Below are 14,373 nucleotides of genomic sequence, written 5' to 3'. Positions count from 1 at the left end.
TATTGGGGGAGGGGTTGCTTGAGGAGGGCAGAATTTTGGGGTGGGGGAGGCAGCTCAGCAGAGATGGGATGTCATAACATCCGTCCTTTTTTCCCCAGAAAAACCGATTCTTGGAAATCTGGCCATTAGTTTTAAATCCGGGAGAACTCCAGGTTGCATCTGGAGTTTGGCAACCATAACTCCAATCTAGCATTGTAACGATGTGACTCCTCTCTTGGTTTCCAGGGAGATGTATATATGTTAGTACATTTTTCACCCTGCCCTTTCTCAAAGGGGTCAAAACACGGCTCTCCTCTTTTCTACTTTATCCTCGCAACAGCCCTGTAACGTAGGTCAGGCTGAGAGAGGGTGATTGGCTCAAGGCCCCTGAGCAAACTTCCATGGCAGAATGGGGATTTGAACCCATGTCTCCTCGGTCCCAGTCCAGCATTATACCTACTACTTGGTATCAGCCTCTCTCCTCCATCTAGAACTGTGACAGAATCATCTGTCGCTCTAGTCTTTGTTTCTGTCTTTGGGTAGGGTGTCATCACAGGTTTAGCAAAGGAAAGAGAGCCAGGTTGATGGACAGGATCTAGGGCCGGAGCGAGGGGGAACTGTGCCCAGAGCATGCGTGCACCCTGTGCCCCTGCCCCCATGCCCCAGAACACCCCTGGAATGCCTCTAGAACGCCCCACACTGGTGCGCCCATGGTGCATCGTGCCCCCCTGTCCCCTTAGTGCTACGCCACTGGAAGGATCATAGTCAAAATGGGGTAGCCTGGTTTTCACCATAAGTTCCAAACAGTGTCATATTTAAAGATAATCAGAGAATCAAAACAATCAGAGAAACACATATGGCTTTAAGGAGATTGTAAGCCCCTTTGAGTCTCCTACGGGAGAGAAAGGGGGGATATAAATCCAAACTCTTCTTCTTAATTCTAGCTTGCAGGGTTAAGTTAGTTCCCCCCCGCCCTTATTTGTTTATGAATTCGGAGAGGTTTCCAGACCCAATCTAAAGGTTGTCTGCCCCACGCCCTACATGAAAAACATTTGCAGTGTTTACAGCTTCTTTTTGTGCTGCTTTAAAGGCAACTGATGTTGGAAAACGCCCCACAAAGACCGCAAAACGAGGAACCGAACAAATATAAATGGCCTTTTCCTCTTGTGCAGAGAAGACCAAAGGAGTGCGGGCGAGCGAAGCGGGTGGGGGTTAAATGCATTCATTTGCAGTCTCTTGGCAACGCGAGAAAAGCGTGTGTTTGCCGGGTGAATCACTGCTGTGGAATCATTGCTCTGGCCAGTGGGCTCGGCTGATCTGAGTCATTGTGTCTGCAAATAAGAAGAAAATTGAAACCAGCTCAGTTAGCCGGACACATGCCTGAGTCAGGGCTTAAGAGGAAAAATGTATTGTGTGGTGGCAGCGGTGGGATTCCACCTCAGGCCCTCTGCAGGATTTCTTGAGCATGGCATGTCCCGAAAATGCTGACTCCCTCCAGACCCACCAGCATTTCACCATCATGACTGTTTTTCAAACTGAGCCGGGGAGTGGGGGAACAGCGTCCTACGATGCCAGGATGTTATTTCTATCAGCAGAGTTTAAAGCGGAGCTACTCTGGTAAGATGAGAAGGTCTATAGTCTCGTTGCACTCACTGCAGCCTCCTACCGCTCTGGAAAAGAATACTCTCCCCGCAATATGTTCTTCCCATAGGAAGGGTTTTCACTTTGGCAGTTGCAAGGTTACACAAGTCTACTCTATACAAGACTATAAAGCTATACAGAACTCTTCAGCAAGAACACAGTGAACATACACAGCAGTAGTGGCGTAGGGGGTTAAGAGCTCGTGTATCTAATCTGGAGGAACCGGGTTTGATTCTCCGCTCTGCCGCCTGAGCTGTGGAGGCTTATCTGGGGAATTCAGATTAGCCTGTGCACTCCCACACACGCCAGCTGGGTGACCTTGGGCTAGTCACAGCTTCTCGGAGCTCTCTCAGCCCCACCCACCTCACAGGGTGTTTGTTGTGAGGGGGGGGGGAAGGGCAAGGAGATTGTAAGCCCCTTTGAGTCTTCTGCAGGAGAGAAAGGGGAGATATAAATCCAAACTCTTCTTCTTCTTCTTCTTAAACACAGACTCTATCTCTGAACTTAGCATATACAATGCATTGCTTATACATCCAACTGAATGCTATTCCCCGCCCCGGCATCAGCCTCTCATTGGTCTAGAGTCACAGTTGAACTCACCAATCATAGTAAAGGTTAACTGCTCCATCGCCCCTAGACTGACTGTCTCCGGCCTTTGGGGTTGGGCAAACTTCTGCTAACTTAGAAGATGACCTTTTTTGTGAACCTTTCTCTCTTTTTTATATATCATGACAATTTCCAGCTATTTAACTGGAAATAATGCTGTTATGTATATTGTTTGGACTTCTATTGATGGATTTCTAGCTGGGCCTCACTGGTTCCCCAATGGCCCCTTCCGCACATGCAGCATAATGCACTTTCAATCCACTTCCAACGCACTTTGCAGCTGTGTGGAATAGCCAAATCCACTTGCAAACAATTGTGAAAGTGGATTGAAAGTGCATTATTTTGCATGTGTGGAGGGGGCCTTTATCAGCCCACATCTGCAAAAGGGAGGCCCCAGGGTAGTGTAGTGTTTCATAGAATCATAGAGTTGGAAGAGACCCCCAAGGGCCATCAAGTCCAATCCACCTGCCATGCAGGAACACACAATCAAAGCACTCCTGTCAGGTGGACATCCAACCTCTCTTTAAAAAGCTGGGATTCAGCAGGTTTGCACGGGCAGAACCGGTTGTTAAAATGGTACTTGTAAACAGCCAGTTGTTAAATTATTTGAATCCCACCACCGGAACTGGTTGTGAAATTATTTGAATTCCAACACTGGGTTCAAGGTGCAGGAAAAGAGATTCCATCTAAACCATAGGTGTCAAACTCGTGGCCCTCCAGATGTTATGGACTACAGTTCCCATAACCCCCTGTCAACATCATGATGGCGGGGGATGATGGGAACTGTAGTCCATAACATCTGGAGGGCCGCAAGTTTGACACCTATGATCTAAACGTTAGGAAAAACTTCCTGACAGTAAGGGCTATAGTGGAATAGTGGAATACGCTTCCTCGGAGTGTGGCGGAGTCTCCTTTGGAGGCTGGGTGGCCATCTGTCAGGAGTGCCTTGATCGTGTGTTCCTGCATTGCAGGGGGTTGGACTTGATGGCCCTTGGGGGTCTCTTCCAACTCCGTGATTCTAAAACTGGACGAAAAGCTCCCTCAGCCCATTATATTCGGGCCGTGTGAAAACTACCAGTGAGAAGAAGAGCATGGATTCTACAGGCCGGCCCTGAGGACAAAGTAAAGCATTTGTACATATGTGTGTGCACGGAATGGTTAAACATTTGCGGTTGCGAGAAAGTCAATGAACGAAGGCGTGTGTGTTTGGGCACGCAAGCAGAAGGCTCTTGACGGAACGCCCCAGGGTAAACAGACCTGAGGAGTGCAGGTGTGGGAACGGCGCAGGTGTGTCTCAAAAAAGGCGGTGAGCCCAGGGCACAACATCACACACCGCAGAACAAGGTGGGAATACAGTTGACTATTTCTGGGTGGGGCCCGTAAATCTCCCAGCGTTACAATTTCTCGCCAGATTACAGAAATCGTTCCCTTGGAGAAAATGGCTGCTTTGGGGTGGGGGTGGGGGGGTGGGTGGACTGTATGGCATAAATATACCTCTGAGGTCTTCCTCCTCTGCAAATTCTGCCTTCTCTAGGTTTTCCCCTCCCACATCTCCAGATATTTTCCAACACAAACTTGGCAACGCTAGGTGGGAATGAGGCTATGGCAGGTAGTTGAGGTAGTGGAATATACTTCAGCTATTTCTGAAGCAGCAGTGGTGTAGGAGGAGCAGCAGTAGCGTAGGAGGTTAAGAGCTCGTGTATCTAATCTGGAGGAACCGGGTTTGATTCTCCGCTCTGCCGCCTGAGCTGTGGAGGCTTACCTGGGGAATTCAGATTAGCCTGTACACTCCCACACATGCAAGCTGGGTGACCTTGGGCTAGTCACAGCTTCTCGGAGCTCTCTCAGCCCCACCTACCTCACAGGGTGTTTGTTGTGAGGGGGAGGGGCAAGGAGATTGTAAGCCCCTTTGATTCTCCTGCAGGAGAGAAAGGGGGGATATACATCCAAACTCTTCTTCTTCTTCTTCTTACATTCTCAGGGCTCAGGGCTATCAGGAAAAACTTCCTGACAGAAAGGGCTGTTCGACAGTGGAATGTACTACCTCAGAGTGTGGTGGAGTCTCCTTCTTTGGAGGTTTTTAAAGAGAGGCTGGATGGCCACCTGACAGAAGGGCTCTAATTGTATGTTCCTGCATGGCAGGAGGTTGGACTTGATGGCCCTTCTATGATTCTATGAACTCTAAACCTAACCTGTAGCCCAAAGAGAATTTGCCCAGAAAAATGTTTCTCAAACCAAGCTCTTTCTAAAAGCCCTTTCTCAATTTACGTTCTTATGTCATTAAAACATTTGCATCTCATTTCCTTGTGCAGGGATAAGAAGAAGAAGAAGAAGAGTTTGGATTTATATCCCCCCTTTCTCTCCTGCAGGAGACTCAAAGGGACTGACAATCTCCTTGCCCTTCCCCCCTCACAACAAACACACCCTGTGAGGTAGGTGGGGCTGAGAGAGCTCCGAGAAGCTGTGACTAGCCCAAGGTCACCCAGCTGGTGTGTGTGGGAGTGCACAGGCTAATCTGAATTCCCCAGATCAGCCTCCACAGCTCAGGCGGCAGAGCTGGGAATCAAACCCGGTTCCTCCAGATTAGATACACGAGCTCTTAACCTCCTATGCCACCGCTGCTCCTCAGCAATGTAACTTAACTTGGTTACATTGCTTAGGACCAGGTGAGCCCACATGGTACCTATGTAGCAAGGCAGATGAGTTCATCTCTTAAGATTCATCTCTTAAGATGAATTCATCTCTTAAGATTCATCTCTTAAGATGAATCTCAACAAAAAAGATACCTCGAGTCTGAACTGAACAACTCAACTGAGTGAGACAAAGAAACTCAGATAACTTTATAACCTCTGACCTACGTGACTTGTCCCACAAAGCAATGTGTTAGCTCACCAATAGCTTAATCAATGAGCTGATCATAAAACTCTGACCTCAGTGACTAATCAGCACGCACATAGTTAACCCCTTAGTATCTGAATTGTGACGGACACTTGGAAATCCCAACAACTTTCCAAACCGAACTGACGATGAGCACGCTCAAAATGGGACCAGGAAGGTTTTGAAAGAAAGGAATCAAGAAAACTTGGGAGCGGTTTTCTCGGTTCTTTTCTTTCAAAATCTTCCCGGTCCCATTTTAAGCGTGCTCATCGTCAGTTCGGTTTGGAAAGGAAACGGGCAGGGCAGCTGGCCAGCTCGAATATCCTGCCGTGGGATGGTGGTCAAACAAAAGGAAAAAGCTGTGAAACCAGCAAATGAAAACGGTCTGCTGGGTTTTTGTCAGTGGTGGTTTCTACACAGCACAGAGTGGGAGGAAGAAAAGAAGGTTGCTTTGCGATGGGATTTGGCAAATGCCAGTAACACAATCCAGCAATAAAGGAGTTAATTGTTGCATGCTAATTAGCTAGTGAGGTCAGAAGTCAGTGACCAGGTAATTGATACCTATTGGTTGGGTGGGCTACAGGCAGGTCTGCACTGCAGATATATCTAATCTTCTTTGTGTTGCACTCTGCACGTGTTCAGTTCAGTTCAGTCTATAGCTTAGTAGCCATGTAATAGTCTAAGCAGCAAGCTGGCTGCTGGTGCTAGCTAGTAAGAAAGAGGAGCAGCAGTGGCGTAGGCGGTTAAGAGCTCGTGTATCTAATCTGGAGGAACCGGGTTTGATTCCCAGCTCTGCTGCCTGAGCTGTGGAGGCTTCTCTGGGGAATTCAGATTAGCCTGTGCACTCCCACACACGCCAGCTGGGTGACCTTGGGCTAGTCACAGCTTCTCGGAGCTCTCTCAGCCCCACCCACCTCACAGGGTGTTTGTTGTGAGGGAGGAAGGGCAAGGAGATTGTCAGCCCCTTTGAGTCTTCTGCAGGAGAGAAAGGGGGGATATAAATCCAAACTCTTCTTCTTCTTCTTTATTGTTTTTCTTCCAAGTTTCCCTTCCCTGTAGTAAGTAAACTTTATTCCAGTAAAGCAACTGGTCTCTGCCTCATTATCACATTAACTCTGCTAATTAAGTATTTGTCCACACGACACTTTTAAAAAGTCCAATGGGATAGGAATGGTTTACAATTTTACAAGGATAGGAGGCGTCTACTGAAATTGTGTATTTACTGCTAGGAGGAAGTGGGACCAATAAAAATTCTTCTAGCTGGACTTATCTGTTGTAGCTGATCGTGTGAGCTGACAGTAAAGGAAACGCAGATGCTTGTAAGAAATTTGTGCTTAGGGTGTTGTGGGTTTTCCCGGGTTGCATGGCTGTGTTCCAGTAGCATTCTCTCCTGACGTTTCACCTGCATCTGTGGCTGGCATCTTCAGAGCGGTTTCACAGCAAAAATAATTGGGATGAGAAGTATAAGGAAGTATAACTTAGCCAAAACTGTAAATATGGAAGATGCGATAAGGGAGTGAAGCAAATAAATCCTCATCTGTTGGAGTAGACATTTCAAATAGGCAAATACCGGACAGCTGACAGTGCAGAGGAAACAGATACGGAGTGGCTGACAGCTACAAATAGCTGATAGAAACTATGACCAAATAAGGATGGATGTAAATAGGAGTAGGGGCTGCATAATTTGGGTAGTGGGAGATGCAATCGGGGCGGGGATTCATGTAATGTGCTTAGGCGGATGGGATAGGCTGTAAACAGTGGTGGGATTCAGCAGGTTCGCACCACTTCGGTGGAATCGGTTGTTAAAATGGTGCTTGTAAACAACCAGTTGTTAAATTATTTGAATCCCACCACTGGCTGTAAACCTCTAAGTATCCAGCCAATGGGGAAAAGAGGGAGGGAAAAAGCGTCTGGGGCTAGAGAACAAAAGCTTGTACCAATTACTGGTTAGTTTGATTCCCAGCTCTGCCACCTGAGCTGTGGAGGCTTATCTGGGGAATTCAGATTAGCCTGTACACTCCCACACATGCCAGCTGGGTGATCATGGGTTAGTCACAGCTTCTCGGAGCTCTCTCAGCCCCACCCACCTCACAGGGTGTTTGTTGTGAGGGGGGAAGGGCAAGGAGATTGTAAGCCCCTTTGAGTCTCCTGCAGGAGAGAAAGGGGGGATATAAATCCAAACTCTCCTCCTCGTCCTCTTCTTCTTCTTCTTCTTCTTCTTCTTCTTCTTCTTCTTCTTCTTCTTCTTCTTCTTCTTCTTCTTCTTCTTCTTCTTCTTCTTCTTCTTCTTCTTCTTCTTCTTCTCTTCTTCTTCTTCTTCTTCTTCTTCTTCTTCTTCTTCTTCTTCTTCTTCTTCTTCTCCTCCTCCTCCTCCTCCTCCTCCTCCTCCTCCTCCTCCTCCTCCTCCTTCTTGCAAGAACATACGGTAATCGATAAAGCTTTGCTGCTTCACCAACTTCGTCCAGTTTCCTTTTAGGGTGGCCAAACCCACATTTCTAACAATCCGCTTTCACAGTTGTTTGCGAGTGGATTTTGATATTCCACCCAGTAAAATCCAGCTGCAAAGTGCGTTGGAAGTGGACTGAAAGTGCGTTATTCTGCAGGTGTGGAAGGGGCCCAAATTAGGTCTAAGAACAGCTCCAGAAGTTGGGGGGTGGGGATGGGCGGAAAGCTGGAGAAATTCTTCCCAACTTGTCATTTCAGAGCTGGGCTGTCGATTCGTTTGCAGGCGCTGGCTGGGCTAGCGGGCGGCACCACTTAATGATGGGTCTGTGTGCCTCACTCCTTGTTTCAGACCACCTGTGACGACTCCTCGGCAGCTGCTGCCTCTCTCGCAATGACAAAGTGTGGAGAAGGAATTCGGATAATTGCTAGAGAAGAAGTGTGGATGTCAGGCTCCTGCTTAAAGTACAGCTGGGAAATACCTGGCTATTTGGTGGGCAGGGACTGGAGAGAGCATGGTTTGAGGTGGGGATCATACCCATTTTTTTCCCATTTCATTTCCATTTCAATTCTATTTGTACCCCGCCCTATCCCTGAAGTGCTCAGAGCGGCTAACAACATGATAAACGATACATTTCAACAATATAACAGTAACAAACAGTAACAGTAATAAAATACGTAAGGCTAAATCGAGCCAATTTCAGATGGCGGCTTGGCACTTCAGGCTATACAACCTCTAAGAACAAAAACAGCAGCGTTAAAAGACAAGTCAGGTAGCTACTAAATCCACTGAACCAGTGGTGGGATCCACAAATTTTAGTAACAGGTTCCCATGGTGGTGGGATTCAAACTGTGGCGTAGCACCAATGGGGCTGGGCGGGGCATGACGGGGGCGTGGCCGGGCATGACGGGGGCGGGGCATTAATAATGTCTCTGTTACTGTAAAAAACTCTTACTGTAAAAAAAGTTCCTAATTTCCAGCTGCTATCTTTCTGTACATAATTTAAACTCATTATAGCAAGTCCTATCGTCTACTGCCAACAGAAACAACTACTTCTCCTCTAATTGACTGCCTGTCAAATACTTAATACTTTCAAATACTTAGTTTTGTTTCTAGAAATCAAAAGAAGGATACTTTCCTGAGACAAGGAACTTGACCATATTTCTAAAACATGTTTTTAAAACAGCCCAACAGGGAGAATTATCCCGTTTTCTACCTTCGCTAACCAGCCACATAGGAAACAACAGGGCTTTATGATTTTTGGACCTCATGGAATTTTTAACGGAAAAGCAGACCCAATTAGTAACCCCCTCTCGGCACACACAAATAATTAGTAACCCACTCTCGGGAACTGGTGAGAACCTGCTGGATCCCACCTCTGCATTGAATCTGGGAACCCCCCCCCTTTACCTACATCCTTAAATACAATATCTAATACGTTAATATAAATCAATACATTAGCAACCTCAGAGTAGAAATACACAACAATCAAGCAGAAATATATTGATACATTTCCAACCAAATGTCTCCAGCGCATCAATATGTAAACTTCATGACAATACATAACCAATAAACTAATTTAAGCAACAAGGCAAAACAATAACAGTACAATATACAATATAAAACATTACCAATAAACTAAAACTAGAGTAGGTTACTAATTATTTGTGTGTGCCGAGAGGGGGTTACTAATGGGTGATTTTGCCATGTGATTTTTGCCTTAGTTACGCCCCTCCTCTCAGCAGTAGCGCGCAGAACTTGAAGCAGTCTAGCAGGAGGTGCACCAGCATGCGTGGCAGCCTGCGCCTGCATGCATTCGTTTCCCACCCAAGGACTGGCGCAGCAGCTGCGTCCTTGCCACAGCCCCGGCCAGGAATGCCCCGCCCCTGGAATGCTTGGCCACGCCCCCGCCATGCCCCACCCAGTCCCATTGGCGCTACGCCACAGTTTGAATCCCACCACCATGGGAACCTGTTACTAAAAATTTTGGATCCCACCACTGACTGTAACCCCCCCCCCCCGCCACCAGCTGCTCTCCGGACTCTCAAGAAAGGTGAATTTCTTTTTTTGAAGCTTGAAAAAGATCTGTATGAAAGACCTACCCAATCTGGAGGAGGTATTACTTTTGATGCGTGTGTTAAAAATTTGCACGTTTGGATTACTTTCTATCGCTGAGACATCTGTGAATGTATATGTCACATTTTTTTCTGTTGTACATTTTTGCTAGATGCATGTAGAGATGATTTTGAAATGATTCTTTGTTTTGGTCCAAGGTATTATATAAATGAATTGTTTTGAGATTGTTTCTAAGTTGACCCTCAATTGTGTGAGGCTGATTTGCTCTCAAGTCCCTTCTGCACACGCAGAATAACGCACTTTCAATCCACTTTCACAATTGTTTGCAAGTGGATTTTGCTCTTCCGCACAGTAAAATCCAGCTGCAAAGTGTGTTGAAAGTGCATTGAAAGTGCATTATTGTGCATGTGCGGAAGGGGTCTCAGACCATCGGCAACTGCTAGGGTGGAGGGAGGGGAACAGAAGACTACCGAGGAGGTGTCTCTTGGAAGGCAGCTGTGCAGAACCGCTATCCCCGGGAGGAAACAGTACTCTTTGGTTCTACAATGGAACAGGTGTGGAGGGGATGAATAGCAAGAAAGGCCAGCTGGTGGGAAATTGTGCGGGAGGTACAGAATGGGTATGTCAAAGGAACTGGCCCCACCCTGGGCGCTGCCCCTTGACATGACCTTTGGAACATCTCAGATCTTTTGTATCCAGTTCCAACGGTTGTTTGCTGTCTCCCAACGGATTTATTGCACCATTCAGTAACCCACAGCTTGCTTTGGTAATGCATCAGCTATACAAGTGAGGACATCAGAGTCAGAGCATTCTAGTCCAGCATGCTCTTCCTAAGAGAGGCCATCCCAATGTGACTTGAAGGCCCACTGCCAGGACACAAAGAGTGTTGTGCTCTGAAGTCGCAGCAACTTTCCATCAGGGGTATACTGCTTCTGAACCCGGAAGTTCCATTTAGCAATCATGACTGAATACTATATTTCCCCCCAAAACTCTTAAGACTGTAGGGCTACCTGGAGGGTAGGGTTGCCAGACCAGAGCTCCAAATTCCTGTCCAGCCATTTTTCATCCATCCAGTTTCTTGGCTGATAAAAGAGGAAAGGACAGACTTTTGTTTCATTTGAGTGTCATTTCAAAGGCCCCTTCCGCACATGCAGAATAACGCACTTTCAGTCCACTTCCAATGTACTTTGAAGTTGGATTTTACGGTGTGGAATAACAAAATCAAACAATTGCGGAAGTGGATTGAATGTGCATTATTCTGCATGTGTGGAAGGGGCCAAAGTCAAGGTGCTGTAAGGTTGGTTGTCCAAGTGCCCTGGCTTTCCTATTTCCTCATTCTCAATGTGATAGTGAACTTGTGTCTGGCCGTTACCTCTTCAGGTGTGGGTGGCTCCATGGGTCTCTTCCTCCCTCTTGAAAAATTCTAGGTAAAAACCTAGCGTGCCAGAGGTAAGGCTTCTAACCCCCTTCTCCCAGGTAAGTTTTCTACATACAGATACTTTTTTTTCCTCATGGGGAGATGTTCAGCAACCCCCCCCCCCTTTTCATTTGGAAATGGTATGGTCCAGACATAGGCTATACCACCCCACAAGGTGAACTGGAATTTCCTTGTGGTGCCAGAATGGTACGTCCTGTAAGCCATATCAATCAAATGAAGCTTTAGGAGCCAACCAGAGCCAACCATCCCGACAATTATAGATGATTATAAGGGAAGGGAAGGAAGAAGGCGGAATGCAGATTCGGAGAGACGAATCGTCACCTTTACAGAGCCTAAGGAGCGCGCCAAAACAATTCTTGCTTAATCGGCAACCTCCCCCTCGCCCCCCCCGGTCACTTTTTTCTTCTGAAATCAAAGGACCTCGCCCACAGCTTGGGAACTTTCTCAGAACAAGCTGATGCGTTGACTTTCCGCCTCCTGACCAAACAAGCGCGCATTGTCGTTCCGACAGGGTAAACGGAAGACAATAAAATTTGCAAATAATTTCTCCTTTCCCTCACTTCAACAAACAGCCAAAAGGATGTGCGGTTTTTACATACATGCATGCTGTACCGCACCCCCAGGAACTTGACTTAGGGAATGCAGATATCATATGCCCCGGCTGGAAGAGCAAACAGATTGATTTAGTGTACTGTCGAAGGCTTTCGCAGCCAGACTCAACTGGTTGTTGTGGGCTTTCTGGGTTGTGTGGCCGTGGTCTGGTAGATCTTGTTCCTAACATTTCGCACGCATCTGTGGCTGGCATCTTCAGAGGGGTATCACAGAGAAAATAAAAACACAGTTATCTGGACACAGTGTGTAACACTTTGTGACCTTGAGCAGCAGTGGTGTAGGAGGTTAAGAACTCGTGTATCTAATCTGGAGGAACTGGGTTTGATTCCCAGCTCTGCCGCCTGAGCTGTGGAGGCTTATCTGGGGAATTCAGATTAGCCTGTACACTCCCACACATGTCAGCTGGATGACCTTGGGCTAGTCACAGCTTCTGGGAGCTCTCTCAGCCCCATCTACCTCACAGGGTGTTTGTTGTGAGGGGGGAAGGGCAAGGAGATTGTAAGCCCCTTTGAGTCTCCTGCAGGAGAGAAAGGGGGGATATAAATCCAAACTCTTCTTCTTCTTCTTGATGGAGCAATGGTTTGATTCAATGTAAGACAGCTTCTTGCATTCATCTGTGCATGCCCACGGGCAGGAAAGCTTATACAGATCCAACGAATAAATTATTATATATGGACCTGAATGCCCTGTTCTGAAATCAGCCACAGACTCGCTCAGTGGTTTTCAGATTGTAGGTACAGAGAAGATAAGACAGGTTGGAAATGCTGACAAGACAGAAATGGTAGATCTAGTAATTTCTTGAGTGTGTGGTGATAAAATTGAAGGTTTCCAGGGTGTTAATGGAGCATTTGGATTAACAAAAGGGAGTAGGTGTGGCTCAGTGGTAAGGCACCGGCTTTTCATGTGAAATCTCCCAAGTTCAGTTTCAGGGTTGAGGTATCAGGGAATTCTCCTTGCCTCCTGAATCCTTTGCTACTGCCTATCATACAGATCATCTAATGTCTACTGAAATTACAATGAAACTGTCGACTAATTACCGAGAAATAAATGATTTACTCATTCAAGTAAGCCATGGTTTTGAAGCTTTGCACTTTCCCACAACAATTTGCCAGCTGGGGAAAGCTCAATGTTCCTGCTATGGAGCTTCTGTGTGGGGAATTCTGGGGCATACCCAAGAAGTGGGTCACACAGGGCACTGGTGGGGTTTACCAGGCCTCACCTCAATGACACTAATTCAGAGTGCTCCCTTATGACATCCCCAATTCTCACACGCTAGATGGGCATTGGCTGGGAAGACTGGTGGTGTGGAAAAGGTGTGGAGAACCAGTGTGGTATAGTGGTTGACAGCAGGTGGATTCTAATCTGTAGAACTGGGTTTGATTCCCCACTCCTCCACCTGAATGGCAGAGGCTTATCTGGTGAACCAGATGTGTTTCCGCACTCCTACATTCCTGCTGGGTGACCTTGGGCTACTCACAGTTCTTCAGAACTCTCTCAGCCCCAACTACCTCACAAGGAGTCTGTTGTGGAGAGAGGAAGGGAAAGGAGCTTGTAGGCCACCTTGAATCTCCTTACAGGAGAGAAAGGGGGGGTATAAATCCAAACTCCTCCTCCTCCTCCTCCTCCTTGTAATATTCTCATTGAGGAAATCAGCTAACAGAGAGCCAGTGTGGCGTAGTAGTTAAGAGTAGCAGACTCTGTATTTAACATCAAAACATTTGGCAAGGATGTATAAAGGTGTGTCAAAGAGATGCTGGAAGTGTCAACCACAAGAGGGCTCTTACCCGTATGTGGTGGATGTGTAAAAATGAGATATTATACTTTTGGGGTACGATACATAAGGAATTGATTTTTTTTTTAAAATAGCAGTTTTGAAAAAACCTGAAGCTGTTCTGTTAGGAATAATAGGTGAAGACCTCCCTAAGCAATATGGAACTCCGTTTATGTATGGGGGCAACTGCAGCAAGGACTCTATATGCAAAAAAAATGGGGATACAATAAGACACCAACGATAGAGAACTGGATTTTAAAAGTTACAGAATATGTAGATATGGCAAAGCTGACAGCGGCCGTTTCCCCACTCGCCTTTTGTTGTGCGCTACTCGCTCCAAGTAACACGGGGTCCAGCAGCACTCCCCACTACCGGAGCGGTGACAACGCAGCCGCCCCAATTCTGCCGCCCTCGCTACCCCTCAGTGCGCGTCATTTCTGGTCCTGTTCAGAATGGCGCGTTTTGCAAAATCCCGCGCAGAGCACAGGCAGTGGGGAGCATGACTGCACGCTCAGAAACACCCGCAGTTAACGAAGCTCAGTAAGCCTTGCTTTTCTTTTCAAAGTGGGGAAACGGCCAGCATTATTAAGAGATAACAGTGTGGACAATTTTTCACAGGACGGAGTTCCCTTTTCAGGCCGCTTCCCCACATGCAGAATAATGCACTTTGAATCCACTTTCGGAACACTTTGTATCAGGAGCAACGGGGGCGGGGGGGGACTTAGGAGCTTCAGACATGTAATGGGGGGGGGGGTTGAACCCGGGAACCCACCCTTACCTACGTCCTTGCAGGTAAGTCTCTCACAGTGTATCAGTATCTGTGAATAATAGATTTTAGTTGTCCTCCCAATAGAGTATAATTAAAGGTACAGCCAATTCTTTCATTTTCTGACTTCTCTTTGAATACAGATTCCCATGGTACATTTTCCA

This window comes from Sphaerodactylus townsendi, linkage group LG01, assembly GCF_021028975.2.
Source record: "Sphaerodactylus townsendi isolate TG3544 linkage group LG01, MPM_Stown_v2.3, whole genome shotgun sequence".
Lineage (NCBI taxonomy): Eukaryota > Metazoa > Chordata > Lepidosauria > Squamata > Sphaerodactylidae > Sphaerodactylus > Sphaerodactylus townsendi.
This window is presented reverse-complemented; position numbering follows the sequence as displayed.